At 43.6% G+C, this 25448-nt stretch overlaps 1 protein-coding gene across 1 annotated transcript in view; it reads left to right on the forward strand.

Annotated features, from left to right (window-relative positions):
- The window catches only part of LOC136835671 (crossover junction endonuclease EME1-like), a 172081-nt gene extending 155624 nt beyond the window's left edge, over positions 1–16457 (forward strand). Inside the window, exons 12-13 of the transcript XR_010852234.1 lie at positions 12409–12488; positions 15893–16457. The gene's annotated coding sequence lies outside the window, so the exon portion shown is untranslated. The remainder of the gene's footprint in view (positions 1–12408; positions 12489–15892) is intronic.
- The last annotated feature ends 8991 nt before the right edge of the window (positions 16458–25448 follow it).

Genomic DNA, 25448 nt, shown 5'->3' on the forward strand with positions numbered 1-25448 from the left:
TATGAGGCTCTTGAAAGAGAAGGCCTACCTGATGGAGACTCCATCATATTAGTCTTTTTTGGCAGTCTATTCAACCTCTCGGAGGAGGAAGACTTTTTTGATGGCATAATGTTATAAGGAGATTTGTCCATAGATTTGCCTTGTCTTGTTGGGGCAGGTGACAGAGGAGGTGTGGAATGGGTACATAGTCTTCTATAACTTGTCATTTCATATTCCATATTTGACTGATGTACGTCTGCCACATGAGGTACAGAAGCCCACAATCTCTCTTACGAAAGGTTCCCTAAATCTGGGAGCAAGATTACTGGGGTGCCTCTACAAATGAGGCTTGGGAGGCTTCTAAAGAAGACTGAAGTGCCCCTAAAGAGTGGTTTCAGAAACTCCCACAGAGGAGACTTCTGGAGCTTGAACGATTTCAGACTGAATGAAAAAGTTGATTATTTCAAGGGATGGAGCTCGTTTGTTTAGGCTGAGGAGGTGGATTACTTATACTAGGACAAGATTCCTTCTTAGGTAGTGGTGTTTGCTGAGGAGACTTTGAATTATTATATTTTTGTTTCACTACATCATTATATTTAGTTGTCCCAGCTATGAGTTTCTTTGCATATCCCGCATTTATGTGTCTGCATGGGCTTTAAGCAAAGCTTCCTTTTCAACCTTGTAAGATTCACAGTTATTATTTCTAGGCCGATGTTCCTTCTTACAGTTTATGCAGTTTTACGGTTTTGAACAATCACCATGCCCTGGGAGGCAGCATGTACCACAGAGCTTAGGTCTTGTACATACCCGAGTTGGATGACCACAACCAAAACAGGTGAAACATTGAAGTGGATAGGGCTTAAAAGGTCGAAATTGATTATCTCTTCATCAGTTTCAATGAAATCTGGTAAGTCTTCATCATAAAATTTAACAATAATCATAGAAGACCTGGGTACTTTATTCTCCAAATGTTAGGAGGACACATATCAAGGTTTCCTCCTCTGAAAATTCACATGAATCCTGGGTGGAAGATGATACCAATGGCATAGCTAAAATTTTAGTGAGGCTTGACTTCTTTGGTTTTACCCTCTCAGGTAGTCCTCCAGTTGGATACCATGGCTGCTTGTCCAACCGATTCGTAATCTTGGTGGGTTCCGGCACTTGGTCTTCAAGACCTAAATTTCATAATCAATCAATCAATCACAGATCAAAAAGCTGTTTTGTCCAAAGCCAGTAATTCTAGAATTACTGATGCCTCCTCTGAAAATAAGAAATCACAAGAGAATATTTCGTGCTTATTAGTAAAAAGGTGGCTCCTTCTAACTAGAAGGTATAGCACCCAAAAAACTCTGATATCATCAACATAGTAAAAGCTCAGTAGCAAAAACCCCCAAGCCAGCAAAATGGCTTATAAAGCAGCGTGCGGACGTCAGTACAAGGACATAGAGGTGACCCAAGGTTAATTGTTCTCAATGTGAAACAGGACAGGTAAATACAGATAACGTGACAAACAAAAATTAACAGATTAGACACAACAGTGCTCTGACACGTGTACAATACAACAGGGCATAAATGAGTAAGTAATAAATGCACATTTACATAAATAAAATATGGCTAGGTACCCCGACCTAAGGTCAGGAAAAAGGCACCATAGAAAACGGGAGGTTCATTAGAGAAAACCCGTTGAGTGGAAACTTTACAATACTCCCCTCCCACCCCAAGACATAGGTAACGTCTGATTAAAGCAAGTATCTGCTGGGGCGCTGGAGAGGGCCGTGGCTCCACAATGTCAACGGGGGGGTGCGTTGCGTGCGGGAGCGTTTGGCTGCAGCACTGCCTGGGTCCGGGGCCTTACGGGGAAGCCATGCAACTTTCTTGTGGCCGGGGTGGGCTGCGGGGGTGACGTCTCCTGCAGAGGGGTGTCGCCGACGTCCTCCTCCAACAGTGCGGGCTTGAGGCGGTCTATCGACACCCAGTCGTTGTTCCCGTGGATGGCCAGCCAGAATGCCTTTTTGTTTCTCTCCAGCACGAGGAAGGGCCCCCTGTAGGGCCTGGTTAAGTGCGGGCGGACAGCGCCGTTCTTGACGAAGACGTGGGTGGTGGAGGACAGACTGGGAAGCGTGAAATGTGTCATCCTGTTGGTATAGGTCCGCTGGCAGGGGGCAAACTTTCCGACCGTGTCATGGATCCTCTGGACCGTCAGGTTGTGGCGATCCCCCTTGATGAGTTCGCCCAGGACTATGAGAGACTCCCTGTAGACTTTTTCTGCTGCTGATGGGTCGCCGTTGGCTCTGGGGGCGGTCCTCAGCCTGAGGAGGACCCAGGGCAGCTGGTACTTCCAATTCTCGGCGGTGCAGCGGGCCATGAGGGACACCTTCAGGGACCTTGTGGAACCTTTCCACCAATCAGTTGGCCACGGGGTTGTAGGCGGTGGTGCTGTGGTGAGTGGTCCCCAGCAGGCGTGCCAGGGCGGTCCACAGCTTGACAGGAAGGCTGGCCCCCTGTCCGTTGTTATATGGTCCGGGACACCGAACCGGCTGATCCAGCTGGAGAGGAGGGCCTTGGCGCACGCACTGGCGGTGGCTTCTTCCATGGGCGCCGCTTTGGGCCACCTGGTGGAGCGGTCAACAACCGTCAGGAGATACCTGGCCCCGCCTGATGGGGGAAGGGGGCCTACCACATCGACATGTATGTCCGTCGGAAACGCCTTCCTGGCTGGGAAGTCGCCCACCCCTGACTCGGTGTGGCGTCCTACTTTGCTGGTCTGGCGCTGGATGCACTGCCTCGCCCAGGTCGTCGCATCCTTCCATATGCCGTGCCAGATGAACTTCTCTGCCAGCAGCTTGGCCGTCGTCCTGCCAGAGGGGTGGGACAGCCCGTGGGTGATGTCGAAAACCAGACAGCGGCAGGAGGCAGGTACCAGCGGGCAGGGGTGGCCAGTGCTTTCGTCGCTCAGCAGTGATGACCCCTCAGGGGCGAGGGGCACGTCCTTCCACTTGAGTGACGTGATGGCGGTGCGGTAAGCTGGAACCTCTGGGTCGGTGGCAGGCTCCCGGGCGAGGTCCTCGTAGTCGATCCCGAGCTGCACTGTGTTGAGTTTGATCCTTGAGAGGGCGTCTACTACAGGGTTCTTCCTGCTGGGGAGGTACTCGATGGCGCAGGTGAATTCCGCGAGATGCTGCTGCTGTCTGGAGGACCATGCATCCCCCTGCTTTTTGAAGGCGTGGCCCAGCGGCTGGTGGTCCGTCCAAATTGTGAAGGGCGTGTCCTCCAGGAGGAACTTGAAGTGGCGTACCGTCCAGTACACTGCGCAGAGCTCCCTGTCGAAGGTGTTGTAGCGGGACTCGGCGGGGCTGAGCTTCCTGCTGAAGAAGGCGATGGGCTGGGGGGCTCCGGTGACGACCTGCTCCAGGACGACCCCACAGGCGACGTTGCTGGCGTCTGTCGTCAGCTGGAGGGGGGCGTTGGGGTCCTGGTGGGCCAAGGCGGTTGCCTTGGCGAGGGCGGCCTTCATCAGGGAGAAGGCCCGCTGCTGGTCAGGGCCCCACACTAAGTCCTTCGGGTGGCTCTTCAGGATCTTCGTCAGGGGGGCCATGGTGTGTGCGACCCCAGGGATGAACCTCCTGTAGTAGTTGACCGTCCCGAGGAATTCCTGTATGGCCCTGATGGGGGTAGGGGTGGGGAATCTGGCAACGGCTTCGACCTTCGATGTGAGTGAGCGGACGCCTCCCGGGGATATCTCATGGCTCAGGAAGTCAACTCTTTCGACGCCGAAGGTGCATTTGTTGAACCTGACAACGAGGCCGTTCTCCTGCAAGCGCTACAGGACCTTCCAGATGTGCCACAGGTGTTCTTTGTGGGATCTGGAAAAAATTAAAATGTCATCTTCGTAACAGACGCAGAAGTTCAGGTCCCCCTCGATACTGTCCATCAGTCTCTGGAAAGTTGCCCCTGCGTTCCTCAGGCCGAAGGTGAAGGCAAAGACGTAGGACCCGAAGGGCATGATGATGGCGGTTTTGGGGATATCCTCTGGAGCTACTGGTACCTGGAAGTAGGATTTTAAAAGATCCAATTTAGAAAATATTTTGGCCCCGTGGAAAGAGGCCATGAGGTCTTGCATGTTTGGGAGAGGGTAGTGATCTGGTTCTGTGGCGAGGTTGAGCCACCTGTAGTCGCCACAAGGTCTCCAGGAGCCGTCTGGTTTCTGCACCATGTGGAGGGGGGAGGCCCACGGGCTGGAGACCTTTCTGCATATGCCCATACGCTCCATCTCGGCGAAAGCGTCCTTGGCCTCCTGAAGGTGCCGAGGGGGAACCCTCCGGAACTTTCCGTACGTCGGGGGCCCCTTTGTTTTGATGTGGTGGTAAACTCCGTGTTTGGCAGGGGCCCCAGGACGCAGTTCAGGCTTGAATACCTCGGGGAACTCTTTCAGAAGTGAGACATACTGGTGTGGAGCGACGGAACAGACTGTGGGCGCACTGGGGCCCGTCGCCAGGGGAAGGGACTGGCAGGACTCGGTGTCCAGCAGGCGCTTGCGGCTGACGTCGACTGCCAGTCCGAAGTGGGCCAGGAAATGCGCACCCAGGAGTGGGGTCCTCACGTCCGCAATGATGAAGCTCCACTTGTACCTCCGGCCAAGGATGGAGACTGACAGGAGCTTGGTGCTGTAGGAGAAGATAGGGGACCCGTTGGCGGCTGTCAGGGAGGCAGCCGGGTCCGACGGGTGTTTGCAGTCCTCTCTGGATGGCGGGAACACTGAGCATACCGCCCCAGTGTTGATCAGCATTATCCTGCCGGAGGTGGTGTCACGGACATAAAAACCTACTGGTGCTGGGCTCTTGGGTGCTTCTGCTGCCATGGCGGCCTGTGCTGTTGGCCACCGTCGCCCCCGTTTTCTGGATGGGCGAAAGGGCAGGGGGGGCTCACAGTTCCGGGTGTCCTTGCCGTACTGCTGGTGGTAGCAGCAAGGCCCCGGCAATTGCTTTTCTGGTGGTGGGTTGGCTGCCTCCTGACGATGGCGTTTATCTCCTCTTCTGCGGTTTCCTCCAGCTGGAGGGAGTTGATAGGGTGTGTGGGCATGGATGCCTGCTTCGCTGCCCTCGTGGAGTCAGTCAGCTGCTGTGCCTTTTTAATCAGGTCCTCGAGGGGCAGAGTGTAAGGCTCCAAGATCTGGGTCCGAACCTCCAGGAGGAGCTGACAGAGGAAGATCTCCGTCGACAGGCTTATTTCTGTGTGCCTGCCACTGCCATCCATCCCAGGTAGGATGAGAAGGTCCTGGATGACGTGCCATGTCTCCAGGAGGTTCTGGTCGTGCCGGGGGTTGTTGGCGAGGTCGAGGGCGCGGGCGGCTCTCTCGGAGATCGGCAGGGAGCAGGTCTCGACGAGAGAGGCCTTCAGGTTTTGGTAGGTGGCAGGACTTGCGGCAGACACCCACGGGGCGATCTTCCTGTAAACCTCCTCCGGGAGGGCGTTGATTACGATGTCTGCCCGCAGCACTTCGTCGGTCAGCCTGCCAACCTGAATTGCCCCTCGACCCTGTAGAGCCATGATGACGGGTTGTTGTGTGTGAACGTCAATGGTTCAGGAACTTAGGAGAAAATTAGGGTTTGTCTATTCTTTAAACTGTAACAGAAAACGGTGCCAAGGGGGACTAAAAAATAATAATCATACCTTATGCTTTGAAAACTTTGTACGGCACAGAAAATCACATAACAAGGTGTTGAAAAAACACAAAACTATTAGTATCAAGACATAACATAAAATTAGAACATCATGTGCGACCAGAAGCTAGAAAGTTATGATAGTGTTCATAATAAAAAAAGAATATGTTATTCATGGAAATTATTTTTAAAAAAGGCATTTTTTCTCTCGGCTTTTCTGTCAGCAAACTCCTGATCAGATTCATAGAAATTATTAAAAAGGCAGTTTTTTCTGAGCTTTTTGTCTGCAAACTCCTGACCCGATTCACGGAAATTATTTAAGAATGTTTTTTTTTTTCCTAGCTTGTCTGCCAGTGCACTCCCTGATCATATCATAATCAGGAGACCTTACTGTCATATTTACTAAGATGACTCAGAGCAGGAAGTATTATTAGACATTGTTGATCTCCATTCTCTAAATTAATAAAAAAAAAAATCTCATCTCCAGCAGATATGGTACATATAAAAGGTTCTCTTTAGAAAGGAGGATGAATCCACAAGTAGGCTATTCTTCTTCTGGTTGCCGGTTGCCAACAACAGATTGGAATAAAATTGCTTTTGAGGAAACAGTTGGCGGATATTGCTTCTAAAATATTTTCAGATGAACTGTACGTTAAAGGTCTAGAGTAATCTCTGCTAGAACATGGGCACCCACAGCATATTTTCCACGGGGAGGGGGCGGCAAATCTTAATACATATGGATAGTTTCTGGTATCAAGCAGGCAAAACACTTTTGACCCTTTGAACTAGCAGTGCCAGCGCCAGCATTTCTTTAATGAATAAAGCAATTATATATACACACACACACACACACATATATATATATATATATATATATATATATGTGTGTGTGTGTGTGTGTGTATGTATGTATGTGTGTGTATATATATATATATATATATATATATATATATATATATATATATATATATATATATATATATATATATATATATATATATATATATATATATACATAATCATGAAGCTACAAATGTCGCTTAATATCGAAATTCACGCTACCTCGGTATATCTCCGTTGGAGAATTGAGCCATCAAGATTGATGGCTCAATGGTTAAACGTCCACTGGAGTCGCTGAATAGGTTTTCGTCACGGGTTCGTGTCCCGACGATTCCAATTCATTTATCACTTATATAAATTCCCCTTCGGCGACAATTCTCCAACGGAGATATACCGAGGTAGCGTGAATTTCGATATTGTTTACATTTGTAGCTTCATGATTGTATATAAATCACGGTGTGATAAAAATTTCATATATATACATATATATATATATATATATATATATATATATATATATATATATATTATATGCAGTGGAATTATTTTTTCAATAGTTCCATACACTGTTCAACTGAAATCAAACATTTCTTGAAAGAATAATGCAGTTATATACTGCATACAAATATTATACAATATAATAACGATACCTTTAGTTTACTGAAAGAATATACTGTAGACTGGAAGGAAAACAAAGTGGTGTAGTTAAATGTAATGAATTTTTTTACAAGTTGTTCAACGTTCATTTGAAAAGGAACTGTAACCTCCTGTAGTCACCATGTACCAAACTTTTCAGGTACCTTTTCCATGAAATCTGTTTTGTTCAGATTGATTTTATCACGATATACGTTGAACATACATAACCAGGATTTCAGGGGAGGGCAAGCTGCCCCATCCCCTTGCCCTGCGTGCGGGCGCCCATGTGTCTGAATATTACCAATGACTGTTATCCAAAGCAAGCAAATTTAAACCTTCAACTGTCCTATAAAGACAACTCTTGACAGTTCTGATGAATCTCTCCCTACCCAGCCCGAGTACAGCCTTTTGATATCTTGAATATTGCAACTTTTGATATGTTCCTTGAATTCATCACAGACCCAAACTTGCTCTAAGACTTGACAGCTATAGCTATAAATGACTTAATATTGTCACTGTCATCATGCATCAGTATACCATAAAGATTAACAACCCTTAAAAAGGCTAGCACAAAACTGTGTTGACATGTCAGGGACCAGTTCCATGTGCATGGCACTAACATTTAAATATGGGAATATTAAAGGTGCATCTTCACATTACCATCCTTCTCGTCTTTGACCCACAGATTTAGATTTATGAAAATTTGGCAATAAAGCCAAGCACTGAGGCCCTTTCAGCCATTCAGTGGTTTCAGTAAAACGAGGGAGTTGTAGTGGTTGGATAGCAAGACGGAAGAAACAAGTGGTAACGGAGATAAAGTAAAAGGCGAAAAAGTGGGTGCAACTAGGGGATGAAGGAACACTGCAAACCACCTTTACTAAAGGCCACAGTGCACCACATTAAGTGCAGTGACGGCGCTACTCCCTACGGGTTTGCCCACAGATAACCTGTAAAGTCTATTTCAATATGCTGAAAAGCTTTAATAAAATTAATCTGGTAGTTTGGACGAACTTTCATTTTAGAATGGCAAAATGCTAAATTGTTGAATTTCCTGCATTGTCATTCAATAGACTAAAATTCTTTTAACTACCTGGTACGTTCCAGGAATCCAAAACCCACTTGTTCTAATAGATTTCAAGGTAGTCTGAATGCCAAGATGCTTATGCTTACTATGATAAAACTCCACAGTTTACCTTTGAGTCTTGGCAAGCAGTACAAGATTCAGTGCATCATAGCCATATTTCAACTTTTTTTCCAATTCTACCCAAAGAAAAACAAGTCTAAATTGTTGACTAGAACCGGTACCTCACTAAGGTTCTTGTCATCTGATTTTTTAAAGGCCAAATCCTAAGCAACACTGACTTTTTGCATTTTCTATATCCAATGATACAACTTGGCATAATAATGTTAGTAAAGATACTGATTGCCTTGAAAATATAAGTTGTAATCCTGAAAAGTCTGTTGAGATCAAAATATTTCTGATTGTCGACCACGGCTCCAATACGTTGCTGGTCGATGTTGACAGTGAAAGATACTGAAACCTCTGCAGGTTGAATTTGCTGCCTACAGATAGCAGAGACATCCTAGATTACTCTCTGGCTATGAACGATGATAAGTGGAAAGCCACCCCGGATCACTCGACCAAAAGGGAAGATGTTTGGTGAATTCAGCATATGAAAGATCTTTCGTGATGGAGTCATAAGGATTATCTCCACCCTTGACATATTTAAAGTTGACCGAGATACCACAGTTATCCACTACGTTCTTTTTGAACACTGAAATAGCTTTGATGCAATTGCGTGTGAAAATACTCTTGGCAGTGACAGAGTCAGTGAGTAGCCACTGTAACACTAACTGAGAATCCACTTCCATTGTAACATTTTGAAATCTGATTGAAGAAAAAGTCTAGAGTCACAGGTAAGCATTTTAGTTCTATATACACACCCAGCAGTTCCAGCATAGGTAGCATTATAGACTCGATGGGAGCGACTCGAGATTTCACAGATATTAACTGGACTGCCATTGCAGACATCATAAAAGGCAAAGCCATAACCTGATTTAGAAGCATCACAAAAGATGCACATTGAGTTCCTTGAATCTTCGTTGACACATGATCGAGACCAGGGTGAGGAAGATAATTGCGAGAGGTCAGAACAGTGTTTCTTCTGAGGCACAATTTCTCTCAAAGAGAGCTTTAAGTAATTCATGAGTAGTTTCCCTCTGTAATAATAGGCAAAGAAAACCAAGAGGTTCAAAATTTTTTGAGAATTAAGATAATATTGACCTCTTAAGTGTTAGCTGAGGATCCAACACATTGTAAGACGCCTAGATGGATTCACCTTCCATAGAATATTAGAGACTAAGGAATTTTTTATAATTATTACCATGAGCGGCAAGACCACCACCCTCTATCATGAGAGCTCCAAGTTCTTTTTTAGAGGTCCAGGAAGTGTAGATAAAATCCACCTTCATTCATTCTGTTGACAGAGTCTGAATATCCAGTCTTGAGAAATTCAATAGGTTATCAGTGATGATGAGGTTGGCCACATAAAAGTTTTGTTTGAGTACTCGTGAAAACTCGTCACCACCAAATTGATGAGCACGGTGCTTGATAACAATGAAAGGACTAGTATTAAAGCCAAAAATGGTGGTTTTGTACCTGTATGCAACCAACTCAACCCCCTTCCTTCATGAAGAAACAGAACGGTTTTTTGTCTTTTTTGGCTAATATCATTTGTAAGCAGGCTTGCTTGATATCATTTAGCACAGACAGCTTCGCATAGATCCCCAATCAATTTAACTTCTGCATAAGAAGCTTCATTTAGAGAAGAGCATTATTGTTTTCAGAGCGGAGTTAAATATAGGACGAATCTTAGCGGTGACGTTGGCATCATCAATAAAGACAGACCTATGAGGAACACAACTATACTTCTCAAAATCCTCAGGTTCAACATTTATTTACTCAATAATTTCAACATCTAGCTGTTTATAGCCAGCTTCTCCTAACACCACTTGCTATTCACTCACATTAAGAAAATGGCCTCTTCTAATGCTGTGAGCAGTGCGTACCTGAGCATCAGGAAATTTGAATTTTGGAGGCTAATTTAAATGGCATACTGTAACTTTAAAATTTCATTATATAAAAAAACCACAAAAGCTACTCCTCCAGAATACAAGCTTTCAGAAAACTAAGTATTACGGCTGCATCTTTTACCATTATTGCTCGGCAGATATGTTAGGTCCCTCACCCACCCATCCACTCACCAACCCCATACCACATCTGCTGAACGCATAAATTGATATCTGGATCTCCACAACGGCTGAACGGATTTCGATGAAATTTTGCACGATTAGAGACGTTAGTGGGAAACCTCTAAAGCCAAAATTTCAACCCAATCGGTTGAATATTTCCAGAGTTATAAAGGACCAAAGTCGGGGTTTTTTGTGTATTGCGGGTGGCTGGGCTTTACTAACTGCTAACTACTGTCAGGGTTGATATATATATATATATATATATATATATATATATATATATATATATATATATATATATATATATATATATATATATACATAAATAAAGAAGCTTTAACATTATAATTAAAGTATTCACTAGCATCGGGACCAAACACAGAACTCTGAAGAAAGGCAAAGGTTCTACAAACTGAAACTCACAAAAGTCAAACCTTTGCATAACAGATGTTTTAAATGAAATCCCACAATAACAGTGGCTCGGCTGATAGCAGCTAAGTATTTTATGACCTATGAGACTTGTTGGTAGCCCCTTTGTTTTAGTGTGCTTATATATCCAGTATGTATGTGTATATATATATATATATATATATATATATATATATATATATATATATATATATATATATATATATATATATATATCTGTATGTATGCAGACAGTCCCCAGGTTTCATCAGATTTGGGTTACGTTTTTCCAGATGCTTTGGGGTATGGCAATTTTTCGGCTTACGGCACACCGCCAGGTACTGAACCCTGCTGTAAACTGGTATGTACATATGTATATATATATATATATATATATATATATATATATATATATATATATATATATATATATATCACAGAATGAAACGTTTGTACGTGAATAGAAGAAAAAAAAATCAGTAGAAATAATATTTTAAACAAATGTCCGAAACAGAGATTTTCAAGGCTTGCTAACCACCTGACCGAGATAACACAGCAGCCACAAATAACAGCCTGGGTATTTCAGTAATTAAAAAAGATATAAATATCCTGCATAAAAATTTAGGTATCAGTTTCACAGCAGTAATACAAGGCTAAGTACATTTATTTATAGTAATATCCATCTGTACTTGGTTGTGAACTTGTGAATCATATACCAGTGTAGCAAGTTTCCTGTGCTGTATCCAATTATACAGTACACTATATATATTATATATATATATATATATATATATATATATATATATATATATATATATTTAAATGTGTGTACGTATATGTAGAATATTTCATTATTTATCGTTATGAAAAAAAATATCCACGCGAATTAAAATATGCGACAGGCTTATGCTACGAATTATTTCGTGAACCCCAAAAGAAATTACGATTTACGTTCGGGAAAATCTGTTCATCATGTGCTTTAATTTAAACTTCCATGAAAGACAAGTAAAAGAAGGGAGTAGGAAATACAATTAATACCGGCAAAATTAGCGTTTTCAAGGATATCCATAGAACGCATTCGGTCACGTTCCAAGAAGCAAGACACTACTAAGACTTTAGGGTCCTTGGCAAATTGACAACATCGGTTGAGCTCGGACATTTGAACCTTCGGACCTTTGACTGTAACATCGTTCTGGGCGGGAGACGTTTAGCGGGAGTTTGCTAAGTGTTCTTTGTTTTCCTCGGGTCTGGCGTATTCAATTCCTGACTTAATTTTTCGTAGTGTAGCTTAGTCGGTCCCGGCTTGAAGTTTTTACGATAAAACCGTTTATTACGCGACTAGTCTACAGTTGGCGTTTGAGATTTCCATCGATTGTTGTCACTTCGTTGGTCAAGTTATAATAACCCCCTGGCTTCTGCAAGGTAACACTGGAACTGTACTGTATTATTCCTAATACTGTATATTTGCTCTGGGGATTTTCGAATCTTGCTGCGTGTTTGGTCTCGTACAAATCTTTGGCAGTCATTATAACTATTTCTGTGGGCGTTTATCCATAAGGTGACGTGAGTAAACGGCCAAAATTTACAAGATTTAGAGAATTCTCGCATAGCTCTAGAGCTTTGTCTTTTTCAGGATGTTTTTGGTACGAGTTTGACTTCCAGTTCCTGTTATAATGGCAAGGCTTCACGCATAAAGCTGCTCCCTTGCAACAGGTATGTAGGAGGTATTTTTTCCGCCAAGTTTACTTTTGTAATTTTTTTAATTTGTAGTAAATTTACTTTTCTAATTTTTGTAATAAGTTTAGTTTTTTTTAATTTGTCAAATTTACTGTTTTAAATTTTTATAATAAATTAACGGTCATAAATTTACAATATTAATTTTTGTAATTTACTTTATTTGTATATACTGTTCTTGAACAGTATATACACTTTATCCTCCACCCCTTTGGGGCGGCGCCCCTGGAGGGGTGGGGGAGCCCCCATGTTCTGCATAGTAGGTCGAATGACCTACTATGCAGGTTCTTGGGTGGTTGTTAGGTGTTAGGTGTTTAAATGTGCTTGGTTGCCTCCCACTAGGTTAAGTTTGCAGAAGCTCCTGAGGTTTGAGGAAATTAAGAAAGTTTATGCCATCAAACGGCAATATTCAGCATTGAAACAGATTAAATTTATGTGCAGGTCTGGCGTCTTGGTATGTTTTACTTTAGAGTTTTAGCTTCCTGAAAATGGAGTAAGTTGAGGTTAGGTTAAGGTGGATAAGTTTTCGCCAATATTCACAAAGGTTTACCCAGATTTAAATTTTTAAGCATAAAGTTGGCGTTAGACCTAATAGGATTCTCAGAGGATTCGGATTTGGTATTTCCCTTCTCGCAACCGAAAACTTCTGGTTGTAGGGGTTATAGGAAGCTCCCTAAATGTACGGTTCTTTTGCAATAATAGGGCGTGCTTACCAAATAGTAATCTCTTGAAAATTATCAAAATTTTGCAAATTTTCTTCAGACAGACTATGTCCAGAGTAATGTTTGGATTTCTGTTGTAAGCGAATGGAATTAGTTTTATGAATTCAGCTCCTGTTAACAAATATCACGAAAGCAATTTTTAAGTTGAAAGTATGGAAATTTTTAGTCATGAAAATTTTATGCATATAATAATTGTTAGATCTGAGTGGGGTGTTAGTCAAGGCAAGTTTGTCAGGTATGTTGGTTAGTTTTGATACTATTAGGTTACTCAGCATAAGCAGTGTATTTATGAGGCTACCGCTAACACTCAAATTGTATGTTACTCTGTGAACACAGGCAATGAGTTAATTGCTCTGTGAACGCAAGCAAAGAGGGTGGTTGCTCCGTGAACGCGGGCAAAGAGGGTGGTTGCTCCGTGAACGTGGGCAAAGAGGGTGGTTGCTGCTCCGAGAACGCGGGCAAAGAGGGTGGTTGCTGCTCCGTGAACGCGGGCAAAGAGGGTGGTTGCTGCTCCGTGAACGCGGGCAAAGAGGGTGGTTGCTGCTCCGTGAACGCGGGCAAAGAGGGTGGTTGCTGCTCCGTGAACGCGGGCAAATAGGGGTGGTTGCTGGTCCGTGAACGCGGGCAAAGAGGGTGGTTGCTGCTCCGTGAACGCGGGCAAAGGGGGTGGTTGCTGCTCCGTGAAGCGGGCAAAGAGGGTGGTTGCTGCTCCGTGAACGCGGGCAAAGAGGGTGGTTGCTGCTCCATGAACGCGGGCAAAGAGGGTGGTTGCTGCTACGTGAACGCGGGCAAAGAGGGTGGTTGCTGCTCCGTGAACGCGGGCAAAGGGGGTGGTTGCTGTTCCGTGAACGTGGGCAAAGAGGGTGGTTGCTGCTCCGTGAACACGGGCAAAGAGGGTGGTTGCTGCTCCGTGAACGCGGGCAAAGAGGGTGGTTGCTGCTCCGTGAACGCGGGCAAAGAGGGTGGTAGCTGCTCCGTGAACGCGGGCAAAGAGGGTGGTTGCTGCTCCGTGAACGCGGGCAAAGAGGGTGGTTGCTGCTCCGTGAACGCGGGCAAAGAGGGTGGTTGCTGCTCCGTGAACGCGGGCAAAGAGGGTGGTTGCTGCTCCGTGAGCGGGCAAAGAGGGTGGTTGCTGCTCCGTGAACGCGGGCAAAGAGGGTGGTTGCTGCTCCGTGAACGCGAACAAAGAGGGTGGTTGCTGCTCCGTGAACGCGGGCAAAGAGGGTGGTTGCTGCTCCGTGAACGCGGGCAAAGAGGGTGGTTGCTGCTCCGTGAACGCGGGCAAGAGGGTGGTTGCTGCTCCGTGAACGCGGGCAAAGAGGGTGGTTGCTGCTCCATGAATGCGAACAAAGAGGGTGGTTGCTGCTCCGTGAACGCCGGGCAAAGAGGGTGGTTGCTGCTCCGTGAACGCGTAACAAAGAGGGTGGTTGCTGCTCCGAACGCGGGCAAAGAGGGTGGTTGCTGCTCCGTGAACGCGGGCAAAGAGGGTGGCTGCTGCTCCGTGAACGCGGGCAAAGAGGGTGGTTGCTGCTCCGTGAACGCGGGCAAAGAGGGTGGTTGCTGCTCCGTGAACGCGAACAAAGAGGGTGGTTGCTGCTCCGTGAACGCGGGCAAAGAGGGTGGTTGCTGCTCCGTGAACGCGGGCAAAGAGGGTGGTTGCTGCTCCGTGAACGCGGGCAAAGAGGGTGGTTGCTGCTCCGTGAACGCGGGCAAAGAGGGTGGTTGCTGCTCCGTGAACGCGGGCAAAGAGGGTGGTTGCTGCTCCGTGAACGCGAACAAAGAGGGTGGTTGCTGCTCCGTGAACGCGGGCAAAGAGGGTGGTTGCTGCTCCGTGAACGCGGGCAAAGAGGGTGGTTGCTGCTCCGTGAACGCGAACAAAGAGGGTGGTTGCTGCTCCGTGAACGCGGGCAAAGAGGGTGGTTGCTGCTCCGTGAACGCGGGCAAAAGAGGGTGGTTGCTGCTCCGTGAACGCGAACAAAGAGGGTGGTTGCTGCTCCGTGAATGGGCAAAGAGGGTGGTTGCTGGTCCGTGAACGCGGGCAAAGAGGGTGGTTGCTGCTCCGTGAACGCGGGCAAAGAGGGTTTAGATAATGAGGTTGTGACAATATCATGAGTTGGATGTAATTGCTGGTAGCAATTAATTTAGTGAATGCGATGCTGTAATGAACGTCAGTGTTCGCCAAGCTATCCATGGCAGTCAGGTGTTCGATCGTATTTGCTATACAGCACCTGAAACCTTTAAAAGGTCATCAGGCAGTTAATGCATGTACCAATATACATTTTTAAATACAGCATACTATGGTAGCTGTCATTTGGATAATGATTAGTGGCAAAACTGATCTACAATATAATAATTTCCTCTCTAAAAAGAGCTCACATTACACAACTACTTTGCTTTATTTTCTAGTTGAGCGGTTTCTTTAACTTTTACCTGAATTGTTGAAAGATCAAAAGTATCTCTTTTAAGAATACGACTTCGACCATAGTATGTGGGTTATATTTTATTTTGGCGATTTTCAGAATAGCACATTTTTTAAGTATTAATATACAAATTTAGTCTGAGTGGTTTTGTAAGGACTGGGTATTGAGTGACATACTGGCTGGGTGTTAACTGGTTTATTGGTAGTTCCTTACTGAGATGAATGTACACTTGTTGTTTCAGATTTAGCTGGCCTTGTGCCAGCACGGACTCTTGCTCCTAGAGCAGCCCGTAATTCTTCGAAGATGTTATCGACGTGTGCAAGCGGTAAGGTAGCATGTACACACAGACAGGTAAAAACAGAGGTACAGATTCGGGCATCTGTGTTTGTCGGCAGACAAACAGATGGCGATATTGAGAGACATGATTAACATACAGTGATGAAACATATATCAATGGAAAGGCCAGGAAATTATACATATGGCCAATTGCATGAGATTCAAGACAGATTAATGAATACAATGCAGTAGCATAATGTATGTGAAATGGCGAGACGTTTGTCATCTTCACAAACAAACATACATACAGTTTGATACAGAAGATTCGGTGGAACATTATGAGTACATGATTAGAATGCTTGCATGGCAATGCAAGTAGTGGTGATTGTACATAAATCAAGACAACAATGGTTAGGGAGAAACAGACGGAAATATTGTATGGTTGAAGTCGCGTTCCATTAGAGAAAGAAAACGAGATGCTCTTGTTTTGTCTTGTTCACTCCGATGGATGACGATTGACGAACACACGAACACACGAACACACACGTGTTTGGAAGAGGCGGCATCGGGCGCTTACAGTTTCTACGTACAGTGAAAATTTTTAACTGTAAATGGCGTCAATAGCAGTGGCATCGTAAAGTATAAATGTTTATACAGCCTTAATGCATAATTATGGTATAAAATGTACGAGATAATCTTACTCCAGATGGTTAAGTTTTCAATGGGTAATAACCTTTTCTGGTTTTTGTACGCTAATTATCCTTTACGTAAAAGATGTCGTACCTATTTCAGGAAATATTAGGGTTGACGTTCTCTCGATGAAGTTGCCGAGTAATTACCGTAAGAAAATTTTCTGTTTTTGTTAAGGTCAACTTGCTGGAGGAACCAGAATTCAAGAAAATGTTAGCAGACACGAGGTTGATTTGCTAACCTTTCAGTGTTAAGATATTTCAGGGATCCAAGATGTAGGCTTATATTTATAATTTCTTAATTTTCCACGCTGCACTTTTCATTAAAATCCTGATAGGTTTGTTAGTGGAACAAGCTAAGCTATTTTTCATCACGGAGAATTGCTTGTTTAACTTTTCAACGTGTTTTCTCCTTTCTTTACGGACGAGGGTCTTGTCGCAGGTGAGGTGCGAGCAAAGTGGATGGTACCGGTGGGCAGTTACTGACTTGACTTCTCATATTCTTATTTCGGCATTGCATTGAAGTATCGATAATTACGATGTTGATGGAGACCGTCTTCGGCGTGGTGTGGTATCGTCGTGACCATGTAATGGTTTAAGTGAGGCGTAGTCGCAAAAGTTATAAGAGCTGGGTTTTGGACATTTCATGAAGCACCGGTAGCGTTTTACGCTCTTGTAACCGAAGTAGTAGTGTGAGACGAAAGGAAGACTGGTGACAGTTGATTACCGTTGGTACGTAGGTTAGTGCACGCCCACGAGGATTTCTGCACGTGCTACTGTGTTATAACTGCCCTCACAAAGACTGGTGTAATGTTTGTCATTTGCTTGGCAAAGGTTTTAGTGCAGCAGATAATTGCATATTTCATAAGAATCGTTCAGATAGTGAAACAAGCATGAAATTTTGCACAAGTGCTCTTTAAAGTTCCCTCTATCAGAAAAGGGCGCTGGCCACGCAAAAAATTTAATATGGCGGCCAAATTCCAAGATGGCGGCCAGTATCGACAGATTTTGGCTAATTTTTCACTAGAATGGCATGTATTTGCTTCTAGCAATATGGTAAAGCTCTTCCATACTATTTCTTGTGAATATTATGTTTCTGTAGCTTCCCAGTACAGTTTACCTTTAAATATGGGGGCTATATGGCTGCCAAGAAAAGGTAGAAACAATAATTATAATGAGAAATAATGCCCGTTCAACAATTATCGTTTTAAGCATGGATCTTGGTTTCTGTGGTTTTAGATCCTAATGAGGCCATCTCTTTCGAATAACTCATCAATTTTGAAGGAAAATTAATAAATGTAAAAGAGTGTATGTCTGCACACAACCAGGGCACACTGGTGACATCACTGCTGTGTAACTCAGCATGGGGTTCAGTGCCAGCTAATCCAGCTTTACTAATCCTGTAGTCTTAGACTAGTAGTTGTAGTATAGTTTAGTTTAGTGTCCCAAATGCTTTCTAACAGCCCCAGACCAGCTATAGTTAGATAGCCGCACCTGAATAGACAGGATGTGCCAGTAGCGGGAGAGCCGAGCCAAGGGTATGGGGGCTGTACATGATGGTTCATGTACTTACCCGGATGGTGTACAGATCACCACGGGACTTAAATGGCACTGGATGAATGATCGGGCTAGGTGTAGGGAGACCGAACCTAGTTGAATCCCATACAGGAATGTGTGCTTTGTTTAAGGTGGTAAAAGGATAACCCCTCGGCCTTAATCAAAAAGTGAAATCATGGCAGAATGTGATGCCAATCCAATATTGAGCAGTAGAAAAACAAACTGGAGTTTGTGTTGTCTTTGTCAGAAGGACAAAAGAGGTGAGCACTTGACATCACCTCCAAGTCATCATGTCCTAGACCATGATGGGTACACAATGCTGGCAAGGAACATTCCCATGTTCAGTGAAATTAATGAAATGCCACTGATAATGGATCCAGCAAGGCTGGATGAAGGTGATGGCATAGAGGCCACTCTCAGGAAAAATGCAGCAAAATACCATGTGAACTGTCGCTTGTTGTTTAACAACACTAAACTGGACCGTGCAAAGCGACAATCCAATGACCAGACCAGCAACACTGAGACTAGTCGTGCAAAACTGCGCCGAACCAGTCATGACAATGAAGTTTGCATTTTCTGTGAGAAAGTGGCACCTGCATCTGATCTCAGACAGGCTAGTACTAAGGGCCTTGACTTGAAATTGCGTGAATGTGCAGAGATACTTAGTGATGGCAAGCTCCTTGCTAAGTTGACTGGTGGGGATGTCATTGCACAGGAGTTTAAGTATCACCATGCCTGTCTTTGTGCCCTCTACAACAGAAAAAGGTCCTACCTGAGGAGCCTTGAGAAAGACCAAGGTAGCACTGAGTCAGAATCAGATGTGTATCCACTAGTTCTGTCAGAACTGATGACATACATTGTTAAAAACAACCTTTGTTCAGATGATCCAGTCACATTTCGGCTGGCAGATATTTGCCACCTCTACCAACAACGTCTGGAACAATTAGGTGTAGAGTCACCAAGTGTAAATTCCACGAGACTCAAAGACAAACTTCTGGCAGAAATTCCAGAACTTGAGGCTCATAAATCTGGCAGAGATGTATTACTTGCATTTCAAAGGATGTGGGAAAAGCACTTGCTCAATCATCTGATCTTTCAGAGGCAGTTATCATTGCTAAAGCAGCAAATATTCTCAGAAAGTCTATACTTGATCATCAGTCACGGTTTGATGGCACATTTTCTGAGGCTTGTGTACGAAATTCTGTGCCTCCTCTCCTGCTCCAGTTTGTAGGGATGGTTGAGCATGGGGCTGACATCAAGTCACAGTTACGATTTGGAGCATCAAAGTCAGACCAGGCCATTGCACAGCTCATGCAGTTCAACTGCTACTCCCGATACAAAGAGGAGCAACAACTCATAGACACTCCAAAGACAGAGAAACACCATTCCCAGTCTACATGGGACTCTCAGTCTATGCCAAAACCAGGAAAGAGAAACCTGGTTGAAATGCTACATCAGTATGGCCTCAGTATCTCTTATGACAGAGTACTGGAGGTCTCTGCACAGTTAGGAGATGCCACAGTTAGCAAATATGTGGAGGAGGGTGTGGTCTGTCCCCCAGTACTGCGAAAAGGGTTGTTCACCACTGCAGTGATGGACAACATCGACCACAACCCATCTGCAACTACTGCCACTACCTCCTTCCATGGAACTAGCATCTCCATATTTCAGCACCCCACCAAGGAGAACACTGGACAGGAAAGACAGCAACTAAAGTTTGCACCTGAGAAAGTGAGGTCGGTGCCTGAATTGCCGGACACATTCACAAACATTCCCAGCTTCCCTTAGTGAGGGTGGTAGGCTGTACACATGTCAGAAGTCTCAGCTGACCTCGGTCCTGGAGAGTCATGTTACACTAGAAGACAAAGAACCAAAGACTGATGTCCTCATTGTAGATGGATCAGCTTTGGTCCATGCCTGCCACCAAAGAAAGGAAAGACCTTTGAGGGCTATGCACTTTGCGAAACTTCTTGCCTGTGATACAATCCTATAGCAGCAAGTACACATCATCACATCTTGTATTTGATGTATACAATACATCCAGCCTCAAAGCTGAGACCAGGCTCCAACGTGGTCAAGGAGGAAGGTGCAAGGTGACAGACAAGAACACAATTCCATCCAACTGGCGCAATTTCCTAAGACACGATGCCAACAAGACAGAGTTGTTCCAGTTCCTGGCAGACAAAGTTGCCCAGATGTCTGCCACAAATGTTGTCATTGCCACGAAAGGGTCTGCTGTCCTCAGCACTCATGAGGCTAGTCTTCAGGGACTGAAAAAAGTGCTCTCATGAGGAAGCTGACACCCGCATCTTTCTCCATGCCAAATATGCCACAGAACATGGAGCCAAGACCATCACGGTTAAAGCAAATGACACAGATGTTTTTGTCGTTGCAGTCAGTGCTTTCTCCACTCTCCACAATCTAGGGCTAGAGAAGCTATGGGTGGCATTTGGCCAAGGCCAGAGCCTGCGCTGGATTGCTGTGCATGACCTGTGCAACTCTCTGGGCCAGGAGAAGGTGAATGGCATGCTCTTCTTCCATGCGTTCACAGGCTGTGATACAGTGTCAGCCTTCGGAGCAAAGGGCAAGAAGACCGCCTGGCAGACATGGAACATCTTTCCAGAGGCCTCCACTGTGTTCTCCAAACTGAGTCACTACCCTCTCAGAGTGGAAGAGAGTGACCTGAAGGTCCTGGAGAGGTTTGTCATACTTATGTATGAAAGATCCAGCACTGCTGGCACTGTGGATGAGGCTAGACTTGATATGTTTGCCAGAAAACAAAGGGCATATGAGGCCATTCCACCAACCAGGGGAGCTCTCCTCCAACACACCAAGCGTGCTGCGTACCAGGCTGGTTGTGTGTGGGGGGCAGGCCACCCAGTGTCAGCCACAGCCAGAGAACCCTGCTGAGTGGGGATGGCAAAAGTCTGGTGAAGCATGGCAAGTCCTCTGGACAACCAACTCGCCCTTAGCCAAGAGTTGCCAACAGCTTACCAAATGTGGATGCAAAGCAGGCTGTCGGGAAAGGTGCAAGTGCTACAAGCTGGGTCTTCCCTGCACAGCTCTGTGCACTTGCAAATGTGAAGTCTAGATAAATATTGCCCTCTCTTCAGTAGATAATCTAGCTTGAGCATCCAACGTGTCATGCTATGCCTACCTTCTTATCCTCGAATTTTTCAAAGGTGTAGGTTGAGAGACCTATACATAGATTGGTTGCGTTTAGTCCGTATTTCTCTTCTTTTCTTTTTATGGTTACAGTCTTAGACACAATGTTGTATGTGACCATACCATTACTATTTCAGTTGAAAATAGCATATTAGTTAAACTGTCTGATCACATGAATATACCATTAAATAAAAACAGTTGGTCTCTATGTCTGCTAGCGCTGTGGATAGAAAAAAAAACTTTTATGGCAACCATTTTGTATGCCATCTTGGTTACAATTCATTTAGTAAGGGTTTTCAATAAAATGTGTGGTATGGAACATTTTTATAACCTAAAAGTCGAGGTTTAAAAAAAAAAAACTGGCATATTCCATCCAATAGATGCTCCCAAACCAGTGAATCTCAACATAGATGGCGGCCATTTTGAAAAATAGCCGCCATCTTGGATTTTCAGGTGGCCAGCGCCCTTTTCTAAGAGAGCGTAGTCTTAGGAATGTTTGTGCCAAATTTCATGCTTGTTTCACTATCTGAACGATTTTTACAGCAATCTGCTGCACTATTTTGAGAGATCTCTTGAAAAGAGAGGACCATTTTATCGTGCTGTGGGAGATACTGCAAGCTGCATTTGAAGATTCTTGGATCTACCCGAAGTTAAGCGTAATTTTCAAGGCATATTTCTCAGCAAGATACGTATCTGCAGGGTTTGGATGTTACCAAGAATCCAGGACTTGCTATTGTCACTTTAATATGCATAACGTTAAGTATTCATGTGTTATCTAATTATTAATATTTACGTCAATTACTGTTAATAAATTCATTGTTTATTCAGGCTTATCATCCATAAGCCTTTGTTGTACTGGGTTATCCATGGAACATTGAGAACGGATGTGTTTTGTATATAGAACCTGGTTATGGGATAACAAGACCCGTAACAGTTAAGTCCCTCGGATATTCTGCATTCGTAAACCTAACATCTGCCTGTGCATTATAATTTTTTTTTAAATGAATAAATAATTGGTCTTTGGTTTTCAGTTCTTGACTACTTCCTTGATATGGGGAAAAACAGTGTGGAATTTGATTTATCGTCTATATAATTACGGATGTTGAAGGTACAAACTACTTAATTTAGAAATATACCAGAATGTTTAACACACGTTAAAGGCATATATCAAATTTAAAACGAAGTTAATATAAGCCACCCTCGTGGAGTTCTTGAAAATTCCACTTGTTCAACACTTATAGTGGAGATGTGATTTGGGTATTGGTTGTGACGACTCAGTTGGCCTTAGCTAACTTGTGGGACAACGAGCTGAAATTTGACTCCATCCTAATGAATAAATGTACCGTTCCAGGGCGTCGTTAAACGTATTAGGAGCAAGAAAATTATGTAAATTACGTAATTTTACAACTTTAGAACAATGTTTAATTAGAAGGTAAAACTAAATATCATTGTTTCATGGGGCTAATACAAAAATTATTTCCATTCTCTGCCCCCGGGACAACTCCCCGGACAATTGCACCCATATGACAAATGCCCCCAGGGCAATTGCCCCCCGCCTTGATAAAAGTTTCGAAAAGTTATATTAGTTCTCAGTCAGTGAGAAAATCGTTACAGGCAGTTTCATCTATGTCTCTCGAAGAAATTGTCAATCATAACATAATCACAGTCTGGTTATAAAAAAGTTTAAGATAGTAACATAAGCCAACGACTAGTCTGAATTCATTTGTTTAGGATATAGTTAAGGCACTTTCCTCTATAAATAAACAATTCTTGAGATTAATTTCATAATTACTGTCTAGTTAAACGAATGTTTATAAAAATTTAAGATAGGAAGTAGCAACAAGCCAATGTCTAGTCAGAATTCAGTCTTGAACTGATCAGAGTATCTACATCTACACCTCTCTCGAATAAATAGAATAAATTCAGTCACCCAAGATGGACTTCGTCCAAAGTGAACTTGGTAAAATGAAGCTTAATTATGATGGTTACATCTATGTGAAGCAGAAACAATTAGCAAATGCTATATCTTAAGCATAGCAACTGCAAAGCCAAAGTTTAAGTTTGTGGAAATGTAGTATTCTGTTATGTAAATGATCACACCCATGCTGTAGACATATGCTGCCAAGAAGTCTTGCTTGCACGGCAGGAAATAAAGAGAAACGCTATTAATACCCAAGAGACCGCACAGCAAATCATTACCCAAACAATTCAGCCAATATCAAATGGTGCCTCAACTCAACTGCCACCTGTAAGACAGATTCGACGTGCACAAGCTGTCTGTGCTCCTCATCCCATTCCGTCAAACCTAGCTGACATGATCATTCCTTCCGAGTACAAGATGACAGCTGGTGGTGACGATTTTCTGCTTTAGGATAGTGGATCGAGTGAACAGCATATCCTTGTGTTTTTCACATCTACAAACAGCCTATGAAGAATTCAAATAATTGGTTTGGTGGTGGGACGTTTAAAGTTGTACCCGAACTGTTTTATCAACTGTACACTATTCATTGTTTCACTTCGGAAAGAGTTATTCATTGTTTATGCTCTGCTACCAAAACAAACAACGAGCAACTTATCAAGGCATTTCCCAACAACTCCTCACTATCAGTCCTATGCTCATTCCAAAGACCTTCCTTATAGACTATGAACAAGCTGCTAGGAGTGCTTTGAAGAGGTCTTCCCCAACGTAACAGTCAAGGAATGTTTCTACCACTTATCACAAAGCATTATTTCCAGCCAGGTGCAATATGAGGGTCTCCAAAGTCAATATCAACTGATGCTAATTTTGCCCTGCAAATTCGTATGATTCCAGCTTTGGCATTTGTTTCGCCAGATAAAGTGGTTGGCAAACAAATCTGGTTGACCACACAAAGCTTTGAGATGCAAAGTTTCTTTTATCAAAAACATTAATTTGTTTTAATGATTCCCGTTTAATAAGTCACTTCGATTCCGAATAACCTCATAGGTCCCAGTTCTTTGCTTTTTGCCTAAATTCATATTCCATTCTATTTAATACGTCACTAGTATAGGTAATCACCCTTTATTTTCACAGCTATCCATGAAACGCCCATAGGCTGGTAGTGCCGTCAGTGCACCTCATGCGGTGCACGGTAGGCATTACTTAAGGCTCTTTGCAGCGTCCCTTCGTCCCCTAGCTACAACCCCTTTCATTCTTTTTACTGTACCTACGTTCGTATTCTCTTATCTTTCTTTCCTTCCTCTCCTATTAATTGTTTCATAGTGCAATGCGAAGTTTTCCGCCTGTTACACCTTTCAAAACTTGTTACTCTCAATTTTTCCTTTCAGCACTGAAAAACCTCGTAGGTCTCAGCGCTTGGCCTTAGGCTTAAATGCTATATTCAATTCAATTCTATCCATGAAACCAATTCAAGGACTAATATTTCTCAGGACTGGTTGTTTAGGATAGTAACTATTATTACGGATACTATTGGCTTAGTGAGTTGGTGAATTTGACACCGAATAGGAGATAAACGAGCAAAATAGTCGAACTTGGCAATCAAAGACGTTTGGAGGATTTTAACAAGACTGCCCTTAGATATGGAATGCTTCGTGTGGCTGTATCTATCATATGAAATGATATTTGTGTTAATGGGTCTCTTTAATTGCTATCGTTTCTACTTATTACGGAAATGAAAATTTTAAACTACTTAAGGAATTCGTAAATTAGTGAATGAAGTAAAATACAAGTTATAAAAAAACTTCTTGGTACATAGACCCCATATATTACAAATGAATTCTCAATACGGTTTTTAATAGACTGGTTGCTATAGAACAGAATGACTGTGGTAAAATTTTACCTTTTAAATACGTTTAGTTAATTGCAAAGAAACGAACAATAAGCATTATATAGTGAAAGCAGTACTCTAAAATTATGGAGGTTACTTACCAAGATGATCGTCTTAGTTTATTTGGAAAAAGTTAAACGCCACTAAGGGTTTCTTTACGAAGACACATCTCGGGATGCTGCTAAGTCTGTTTTTACGCAAATCGTGCCGTCGTTTAATATGGGTCATGCTATAAAGGCCAATAGATTTGCTAAGCGAGCTTCATCGTAACTGAACGTTCTTTGAGGGGAAAGCCGGAAGGAAT

The sequence above is a fragment of the Macrobrachium rosenbergii genome, chromosome 55, assembly GCF_040412425.1.
Source record: "Macrobrachium rosenbergii isolate ZJJX-2024 chromosome 55, ASM4041242v1, whole genome shotgun sequence".
Taxonomy (NCBI): Eukaryota; Metazoa; Arthropoda; class Malacostraca; order Decapoda; family Palaemonidae; genus Macrobrachium; species Macrobrachium rosenbergii.